Source organism: Diceros bicornis, chromosome 32, assembly GCF_020826845.1.
Source record: "Diceros bicornis minor isolate mBicDic1 chromosome 32, mDicBic1.mat.cur, whole genome shotgun sequence".
In the NCBI taxonomy this organism is placed as follows: Eukaryota; Metazoa; Chordata; class Mammalia; order Perissodactyla; family Rhinocerotidae; genus Diceros; species Diceros bicornis.
In genome coordinates, this window is record NC_080771.1 from 34,679,527 (window position 1) to 34,690,580 (window position 11,054).

Consider the following 11,054-nt stretch of genomic DNA (forward strand, 5'->3'; position numbering starts at 1 on the left):
CCTTCTACATACGTATTGGCGTTTTCTTTTCTATGAGTTATCCAGTTAGATACAAATATTTAAAAACAGCTTTATTGAGATGTAATTCACATACCATACAATTCACCTATTTAAAGTGTACAATTCAACTGCTTTTAGTATATTTACAGACTTGTGTAACCATCACCCCAATCACTTTTAGAACACCAATGAAAGAAAACCCTACCCATTTTCCTCCAAACTCCGCAGCCCTTGTTAACCACAATGCTACTTTCTGTCTCTATAGATTTGCCTATTTTGGACATTTCATATAAATGGAATCATACAATATGTGGTCCCTTGTGACTGGCTTCTTTCACTGAGCATGATGTTTTCAAGGTTCATCCATGTGGTAGGACTTCATTCTTTTTGATGGCTGAATAATATCCCATTGTATAGATGTGCCACATCTTGTTTATCCGTTCATCAGGTAATGGACATTTAGGTTGTTTCTATTTTTTGGCTATTATGAATAACGTTGCTATGAACATTTGTGAACAAAAGTTTTTGCGTGGATATATGTTTTTATTTCTCTTGGGGATACACCTAGGAGTCAAATTGCCGGGTCATATGGTAACTCTACATTTCACTTATATCTTTTGCATATTTTTCTTTTAGTTGTGTTTCTGCTTTTTTGCTATTTTGTAGGAATTCTTATACTTTCTGGATAACAGTCTGTCTATATTCTTTGTTGCAAGTATCTTCTAGGCTGTGGTCTTGTTTACCTTTTTTTTTCATGGTATAGAAAATTTAAATGTATCATTCATTTCCTGTATGGTTTCTGCTTTTTTGTGTCTTGTCTAAAAAATCCTCCCCTACTCTGAGGATATAAAGTTATTTCCCTATATTTTCTTCTAATGATTTTTACATGTTGCCTTTTACAATTAGACCTTTAATCCACCTGAATTTGTTGTATGTTTGTTGTGCAACACAGAACTCATTTTCTTATATTTTCCTTGTGGAGAGTTGATGTCGTTCCACCATTTATTAACCAACCTGCCTCTCCCCCATCGATTTCTAAGGCCTCCTCTATCATACATCAAGTTTTCACATATATGGGGGGACAGTTTCTAGGCTGATCCTGTTGTTCCATTGCTTTCAGCCTCTAACCTGTGTCGCTGTCACATTCTCTTAATTTCAATAGATTTATGATAAGACTGGACATCCGGGGGGTTATGTCCTCCATGTTATCTTCAAAATCGTCTTGGCTTTTCTCTCTGATACTGTGTTTTCCAGTCCATGAACATGGTATAGAGTCCCTGTTCAGTCATGTTTTCTTTTGTAACTTCCAAGAGCAGGCCGATTTCTGGTTCACAGAGGGTGCCTGCTAGCTGTAACCTCACGTGGTGGAAGGGGCCAGGGAACTCTCTGGATTCTCTCTTACAAGTTGTTAATCCCATTCATGAGTGCTCTGTCCTTATGACCTAATCACCTCCCAAAGGCCCCACCTCGAAAAGCCACCACGTTGGGCGTTAGGCTTCCACATATGAATTCTGGGGGGCACGAACATTCAGACCATAGCATCACTCAGGGAGACTTAAGTGTTGAAGCAGTAAATAACCTAATCCAAGCAACAACTGAGGACATAAAAGCATGAGAATAGTCTTCAGGGAAAAGACGTCTGACATCCGTAGCTTGAAAGGGGGACCGTGCCTACTAGACGTGGGGGAGTCTCAGCAGTAGCCAGCAGCACACACCATCTCTCTGGACTCCTGCACCCGGGCATGAAACCATCAGGGTGTCCATTTACTTAAGTCTGAAAAAATCCCTGGAAATTATCCTACAAAGCGATAATCCCAAACCCTTGGGGACCCTGACAGCAGCCCAAAGAATCGGAGCTGAGTGAGGACGGAGAGTTTATGCGACTCCAGAAGCTCTGCGTGAACTTACACGGCCCTCTCACCAGTGTAACTTTGACATGTATTCCAGGGGCCGAGCTTGAAGCAGGTGGTGTTTACACGTATCTCTAGCTTGACTCGCAAGTGATGATGCGTTTATTTGCATGACTGGGGGACAGGGGTGAAAATGAAGAGCTCAGAACAAGAAGAGGGCTGTCAGGAAGGAAGTGACTAACTTGTAAAGAAATTTCAGCCATTTGTGTCCTCTTCCCAGCACCTCCCCCACCAAGTTCCCAGTTGGCTCATTTTTTGGTTTGTAGAACAATTCTGCCTGGAGAAATTAGGCGTTTGTTTAGATCTGGAAGAAGCTCGAGTTCCTAACTGGTTCAACCCTTCCATTTCCCAGAAAAGGAAACAGAGGTGTGAGTTACACCCCTCTGCCCCGGCTGCACCTCCGTCCCTTGAGCAAAGCAACATGGAGGAGTGGAAAGAGCCTTGGACTGGAAGTCAAGAGGCTTCAACCTCCCGGAGCCTCAGTTTTCCCATCTGTCTAATAGAGACAGTCACACCTGTCCCATCTACAGGGTTGTTTTGAGAACCAAGTGGGAAGACGGGACAGCAAGTGTTTTGTAAAAGAGAAAGCAAATTGCAGACTGAAGCTGCTATTGCTGGTCTCGCTAGAGACCACACAGCAAATTAGTTCTCCTTCGTTCTTTGCGTTGGGTTCTAGAATGCAGTGCTGGGAATCAAAGGGTCTTCCTTTATGGCTTGGCCTTGGGAACAAGCTCTGCCTCATGTCCCTTCTTAACGCCCCTCCTTTGTAGGTACTTATGTGGCACATCACATTACAGCCAACTGCGCAATTACAGGCAAAGACATCACAACCCGGCATGAATTTGACTGCTTCAGTTCAGGAAATACTCACCCAAGACCCACTAGGTGACAGTGAAGTTGAACTGGAATCATGGAAGCTTAAAACTGGAAGGGACTTGGACATTATGAATTAAGTACTGCACGCTCCTGAGGGACACAGGACCACTTTCTGCAGAAGTCTCTCGTGGGTGATCAAGCACTCGTTCCTTTCGTGCTGCCAGGCAGAGGCCGCTCCCCCCACGCCGGCACCCCCTCCCCTTTTAGAGAGAGGATTCATGCACCGCTCATTAGTAAGTGGATTGAGGTAAACACGGGAGCAAATTCTGCCCGTTGACATGCAACTACCACATGCCGCAGGTGTCTGAAATGAAGATTATTTACCAACGAAGATTACCAAGGCTTCGTCTTGTCTCTTAGAACCAGTGTAAAGATGGAGTTCTAGCATACCATTTTAAAGGTCTCTCAGAATCCTCAAAATCTGTGATTCTATTTAGAACTAAATAATTCTTGTTGTGCTAATTTTTTTTCTGCGCTTAAGCCACATATTTGTCAGAGATATATTTGTTGCATGTCTGCAAAGGTAACTTGGAGATGGATGTGGAAAAACTTATTCTGGATTATTTGGCATTGCTTATTAACTAGATGTTCTGAAAAAGTGCCTCTGGTTACTTATGCATATTAAAATTTAAAAACACTCATCTATGCTACATATCAGAATTTATATTTTTGGTAAACCAGTATCTCCTAGCAATAGCCCCAAATATTATAGATATTTTTGATCTATTCTTAGAATCCTTTTACACTGAAGAGCTATTCTTTTTTCAGGACTGTTTCAAACTCTTCCACTAGTAATAAATATGAATAAAATTTACATATTTATTTAATTTTTAAAAAATTTTTATTTATTTATTATTTTCCCCCAAAGCCCCAGTAGATAGTTGTATGTCATAGTTGCACATCCTTCTAGTTGCTGTATGTGGGACGCGGCCTCAGCATGGCCGGAGAAGCGGTGCGTCAGTGCACACCCGGAATCGGAACCCAGGCCGCCAGCAGCGGAGTGCGTGCACTTAACCGCTAAGCCACGGGGCCGGCCCCTAAAATTTACATTTTAAAGGCAAAATTTTATCGAATGCTTAATGCAATTCTTTATCTTTACATTACAGTTTTATATAAGCTTTGACCACCCCCCCACCCCCGCCCCGAGGATGGGTATGACTTAGGTACATAGCACATTGCAGGAATTTAATAAACATCTGATAAATGAATGAACAGTGCATTTAAAAGTAGTGAATTTTAGGATGTAAACAAACATAGACTTATCTCAGATTTTTATTTATTATCCTGCTAGAGTAGAGAAGCAGATTGGGGCAGTATTTTCTTGTTGTTAGTGCCATTGAGTGGGTTCTGATTCCCAGTGCCCCTGTGCACAGCAGAGCGGAGCCCTGCCGGGTGTTTTTGCGCCATCCTCTCACCTTCTGGCGCTGGATCCGACAATGCTCTGCCGCTATTCAAGGGTTTTCATGGCCATTTTTCTCAGAAATGGGTGCCCAGGTCCTTCTTCCTAGTCTGTCTGGGAGCTCTGCTGATACCTGTCCACCACGGGTGACCCTGCTGGTATTTGAAATCCCAGCAGCAGAGCTTTCAGCATCACAGCCACACACAGTGGCCACAGTATGACAACCGACAGACGGGTGGCGTGGCTGCCTGACGGGGAAATGAACCTGGGCCGCAGCAGTGAGAGCGCCAAATCTTAACCACTAGACCACTGTGGGGCAATGTTAGCAGCTAGTAAATTATCATCTAAATCCACCTTGAACAAATAGAGCGATTGATTCTGTGAAAGAGAAACTACACGTAAGCCAACAGGGTCAAAGTTCACATCTTTAGAGCAGACAGATTTTACCCAATTTCTGAGTGTTTCTCTTCCCAAGGCCCTTGAGTCAGCCCCAATTCACTACTTTGAAGAAATCTCACTTTTATTGGAAGATAGCTTCCTATGTGAAAAAATTGACCACTTGTGCATACACACACACCCTGTGTGTTTAACTGCCTGATAAACTGTAGCCATTTGTTCTGTGCTGAATAAAATAATGAATGAATCTTTTCCTTATCTACCATGATAAGCTGCCAACCTTCAAGTACTAATTGGTTTTCCCAGGTGAATCACATACCCTGCACCTGTGGGCCCCCGACTGTCTGTGCATGTCGTTGGTCTTAGAGCCTGACCTGGTGAACGTATGTTAGGAGTCTTTGCTTGAGCCAACACCTTGTCAGTTGCCCTCAACTTGTCAGTTGCCAGTTGCCACTGTCTTCTCTTTGTGGTACAGACCTTACCTGTGCAGCAGGATGACTTTTCCATGTGCACACACCTGTGCGCCCCCAGACCAAGATGTAGAGCGTTGCAGCCCAAGAAGGCCCCCTGGCGGCTCACCCCAGTCAGTTCCCACCCACCTGCCACCCCACTCCACACCAGAGGTGACCCCTGTTCTGACCCCTATCACTTTAGTTTTGCCTGTTCTTGTACTTTGTGTAAATGAAATCAGACTCCTAGCTATTCTTTTGCGTTGGCTTCTTTCACTCGGCATAACGTCCGTGAGCTTCCTCCTTGCGGATGAGTGGGCGCGGGTTTGTTCTCTCTCCTGGTGATGTAGTATTTTGTTGTATGGATAGACCACAGTTGGTTCACCTGGCCTCCAGCTGATTGATATTTGGGCTGTTTCCAGTCCAACATTTGGGGTTATTAGGAATAAAGCTGCAATTCTGTTTCTTGTATGTGGGTTTTGGGGGACTCCATGCACTCATTTCTCTTGGGGATATATTTAGGAGTGGAAGTTCAGGGCTTAGGACAGGCGTAGGTTTAACCTATGTTTTCTCAAAGCAATTGTGCTAATTTGCACTCCTACCAGCAGTGTGTGGAAGTTCTAATTATTCCACATCTTTTCCAACATTTCCTATTGTCAGTCTTTTTAATTCGAGCCATTCTGATGGGTGTGTAGCGATAGCTTATTGTGGTTTTGATTTGCATTTCCCTGATTTATGATTTTCATTACCTTTGCATATGCTTTTTGGCTCTTTTGTTAGTGCAGTGGCTGTTTCATCTTTTTTTTTCTTTTTCTTCAAGTATCGCAATGTTTATTTATAGACACTAGTATATAAAATCAGGGCATGAACATGACTTCCTAAGTTAAGCAGATTTAATTTCAATACTCTTATAAGAGGTACCAATTCAAATTTACCATTTGTTCTACACCCACAAAACCACTTCAAGGACATTAATGATCTGTCAAAACCGATCAGCTTTGTGCAAGTAAGTCATGTTTCTTTTAAAAAGCCTGAGGAATTGCCCAGGCTCAAGGATATTAAAACCTTGCATATAAAGCTAGCACAAGAGATAGAAGTATGGGCAATATACTATACAGCAACAACCACCAGTTACAGTTGAGAATTTTTCTGTAACGACTGAGTGGATAATTAAATGTTGCAACAAGTCAAATATTCCTGAGCAAAGTGCATTCTGTAGTAGTCATTGTTCTCACTGCCTTCTGTACCTTAAAAGGGCCTGGATATCTGGCAGCAAAGAAGAACCATGCAATAAACTGCCTCTGCTTGAGACCTAAGGGGGGATCTTCTTCTCATTGATTATGTTCTGGATATAAGTCCTTTCTTGAAAATATATGTTATGAATATCTTCTCCCAGCCTCGGCTTGCCTTTACACTCTTAATGCTGTCTTTTAGTGAACACAAGTTGTTAATTTTAATGAAGTCCAATTTATCTATCTTTTCTTTTATGGTTAGTGCTTTCTCTGTCCTGTATAAGAAATCTTCGCCTACATCCTTATTGGTTTCTTGATTGTTAGATGATTTCTTAGCAAATGTCCTGTTTCGTATGCTATATTTCTGACCTACGGCCTGCCCTGACCCCACACACTCTGTTCTTCAAAGCCTGTCTTATCTCTCCAGATCAGTGATCTGCTGACTGATGGATCTCATCACTTCCTGATTCTTGGGCCTGTCTATCCAGTTTTCACTGGTTTGCCCGTTCATAATTTTGGCATTAGTACCATTTCTTGCAATTAACTATCATTTCTCTGATTTGGTGCTAGCATTCTTGGAGGAAAGCAGTGTCATTGTGTTGATGTGGTCTTAAGCAGAAAATACAATTTAGAGTCAACATGATGTATCCAAGGGAACCGATTCCATTAGTGTTGTTATTTACCAGTCTCTGTGGAAATATGCAATTAGGAAAAATTTCAAAAATTTGCATGTTTCCTATGCCCAGAGTTGTACTTGGAGGGCACTGGAGTCACACTTGGGAAAAGGGAAAAACCAGAGGATCACGTTGGGATCCACGAGGCTGACAGAGCTGGGAGCCAGCAGACAGGACAGTGCGGGCAATCCAGAGAGCAGGTAAAACTGAGAACTTTGAAGCCTAAAAGAGGAAAAGAGCTTCCACTCCTCCTACATTTTTGGTATCTGATTAGGTTAGCATGAATGCTCAGGCCGGGGAGAGCCTGTTTCCGGGTGGAGAGATCGCTATGGTGGAGCCTCAGCTTGGGGTGAGGCCCGTCCCCGAAGACTGCATGCCGCCCACCGTCTTCCCGCTCACCATCCTCCTAATGCTGGCGAGTAGCGGCTCCTTTGTCCTTAAGCATGAGCCCTCAGTCCCAGTGAAGCACGAGAAAACCCACCTTAGTTAATGACAGGTAAACACGCAGGTAGCTAATGGCAGGTCAATACAGCCACAGGCAGCTTTGGAGCCAGTGTGGCAGGTTTTGCATGTCAAAAAGCCCTTCAGTATTAGGAGCATGTGCAGAAAAGAATTAACACAGCGGGCCTGAGAATGAGGTTCCCAGAAAGGCCTGCTTGCAAGGCTGGCCCTCGGCTGGGAACTTGGACGGGGAGGGTCCCCACCACTCCCAGACTGATAAGAGGGGCTCCCAGTACCTAAACTGTTTGTGCAAACAGCGTGGTCGGTGCTGAACACCTGCTCTCCTTCTGGGAGTCTGGGATTTGGGTATGTGCAGGCAGAGGGTGCTCACGTGACGGGCCCCCACAGAACCCTGGGCACTGAGTCCCTAATGAGCGTCCCTGGTAGACAGCACTTCACAGGTTTAGCTACAATTCGTTGTTGAGGGAATTAAGCATGTCCTGTGTGACTCCCCTGGAGAAGACTCTGGAAGCTGGAGCCTGGTCTCCTCTGGACTCCACCCCACCGCCTGTGCCTTCTGTTGATCTCACTCTGCATCCTCTCACGGTGATGAATCTTAGCGTGAGTACAACTAGATGCGGAGTCCACGTGTCCCTCTAGTGAATTAGCAAACCTGGGGGTGTTCCTGGGGACCCCCAACTCAGAAGAGGATAAAGAATCGCAGGTGCTGGAGCACAGGGATGAAGACATACCCTTCCAGCCCCTTTCCTGCTGCTCCTCTGGGACGGCCTCTGGCAGTGAACTGACACTTGTCTGTTTAAGGCCCCCTAATTCAGTGCTGTGCTAGGTACGGGGCCTGAGCCAGAGTAAGATTTGCTCTTCATCTCAAGAAGAATTCAGTGAAATAATTCATGAATGTATACACTAAGTCCCAAATTATGTTATACAGATTTCAGTGTGGCTGGAGTCCAGTGTTTTTAGAATGAGGGTCAATGAAGCCTGGAGTAGGAAAAAAGAGAAGATTTGAGTTGGATCTTAAGGATGGTGAGCAAGTAGAATAATGGCCCCCAAAGACATCCATGTCCTAATGTGTGGAGCCTAGGAATACACTACCTTACTTGGCAAAAGAAAATTAAGGTGGCAGATGGAATTAAGGTTGCTAATCAGCTGACCTTATGGCAGGGAGAGTATCCTGGATTATCCAGGTTGGATATGTATAGAGGCCCAGTGTAATCACAGGGTACTTAAAGGTGGGAGAGGGATGTCTTAGTCTGTTTGGACTGCTGTAACAAAATATATAGACTGTTATAAAGAACACAGGTTTGTTTCTCACAGTTCTGGAGGCTGGGAAGTCTAAGATCAAAGTGCCGGCAGATTTGGTGTCTGGTGAGGGCCTGCTTCCTAGATGGCTGTCTTTTTGCTGTGTCCTCCCATGGTGGAAGGAGTGAGGGAGATCTTTGTAGTCTCTTTTATAGGATCACTAATCCCATTCATGAGGGCCCCGCCATCAGGACCTCATCACCTCCCAAAGGCCTACCTCCTAAGGCCATCACCTTGGGGGTTAGGATTTCAACATAGGAATTTTGGGGACATAAACATTCAGCCCACTGGAAGGGAGGCAGAAGAGAAGGGCAGAGTGATGCGATGTGAAAAGTACTCAAACTGCCATTGCTTGTTTTGAAGACAGAGGAAGGGGCCACCAGCCAAGGAATGCAGCTGAAGGAAGCTGGAAGGGACAAAGGAATACGACTCTGCAGAGACTTCCCTTGTAGCCTGGTGAGACTGGGTCGGATTCCTGACCTCCAGACCTGAAAGATAATAAATGTGTGCTGTTTTAAGCCATTAAGTTTTTGGTAATTTTTACAGCGGCCATAGGAAATGACTGGAGGATTGTAAGTCTTTCTCTTTTTTCTTTTTTGTGTGAGGAAGATCAGCCCTGAGCTAACATCTGATGCCAATCCTCCTATTTTTGCTGAGGAAGATTGGCCCTGGGCTAACATCTGTGCCCATCTTCCTCTACTTTATATGGGACGCCGTGACAGCATGGCTGGATAAGTGGTACATCGGTGCGCACCCAGGATCCGAACCTGCGAACCCAGGCCGCGGAAGCATAGGGCGCGCACTTAACCGCTGTGCCACGGGGCTAGCCCCTAAGTTTTTTTTTTTTTTTTTTTTAGATGAAGAGAAGAGCAGTAAAAGGAATGGTGCTGCAGGCTGTTCCCGTACACTGGCAGGCTCTCCGTGCTGCCACCAAGTGCCTCCCTCGCCCTGTAGATTTCCAGGGCAGAAGTCACCACTGTAGGTGAGTCTGGCTTTCTCAGGAGTGAGCTGACACGTGTCCTCTCAACAAACACATTTCAGAGCTCTCTTGAACCCCCCTCGCCAAGCTTTGGCCTTGGAAAGTGCAAAGGGAGGGGGGAGGACTAGAAAACGGAAAAGCTCTCTCCCAAGAAATCTCGTCACCAGTTCCCTTACTTTGCCTCCCTCCAACCCCCCTGCCCACGATCTCGTTCAATCCTCACTAATCCTAAGAGGCAGGAATGATTAGGTTGAACCATATGAATCTGCCCTTCTGTAAATCAAAAAACCATTGCATATTGGCAATTTCACGTGGTATTATCATCAATGCCATTATACAGATGATGAAACTGAGGCTTAGGAAGGTCAAGTTATTTGCTCAAGGTCACGAATTTGGTGAGTCAGGGAGCTCGGATCTGAACTGGGGACCTGAATCCACAACCCGCCGTGCTAACTGTGGTGACAGGGCTCCTGTGGACGATGGTAAGAGAGACGGTTGGAAGTGTATGGTTTTTAGATGCCAGGATGAGCATCGGGACCTGCTGTGGCAGCCACGGGGAAACGATCATAGATAGAAAGGCTTAAGCTGGGAGAGCATTGAGTGGGATACACCAGGACATGATACCGACGCAGGAAGGCGAGTGGGCTGCTGTGGAAACCAGGATGAAATTTACCAGGATTGTGAGATGCTGACAGGTAACTGGAGAGGAAGGATTGATCAGAGACAAGCTTTGGTTTTTGGGTCTCCTGTCCTTGGCACCATATCTAGCACATAGTAGTTGCTCAATAAATGCTCATTAAACAACAACAGACTAAACAGATGACGTTAGAAATTGTTCCTAGGCAGTGAGGAATCACCACGTTGAAAATACGGGGTTTCAGGAGCAGTTTTAATGCAAGCCAGTGTATTGTGAACGATTCCTGTAATGTATATAGTGACACCTACTGCCAATAATGTACACTGTGACCCATCCACTGCTAACTTCTCTATATTCGTCTTCTCCCGTCTTTACCCAAGTGGAGTGCTGAGCGGACACCCGAGCCCACATCCTTGTGCAGTGGACAGCATTCGTAGGTAAGTAAATCTGGGTAGGCTTAAGGGGCACATTTGTGAAAAGACATGAGTATAAACATACAGCAGACTGTTTTAAGAATTTCTTAGGTCCTAGGCACTTTGAGTTCTGGAAGCTCATCCCATATTGTAACAAACATATTAAAATACTCCCACATTATCTAAATACTCCTAAAGAAATTGAACTTAAAAAAATAGTTTTCATTTGAAATTATTTGGCGACGGGGAGCTCATTTAATTTATGAATGCTATGACTTCCCCGCAATTATGGCATTAGGAAATTCTTACCAAGTGGTTTCTAAGTCAC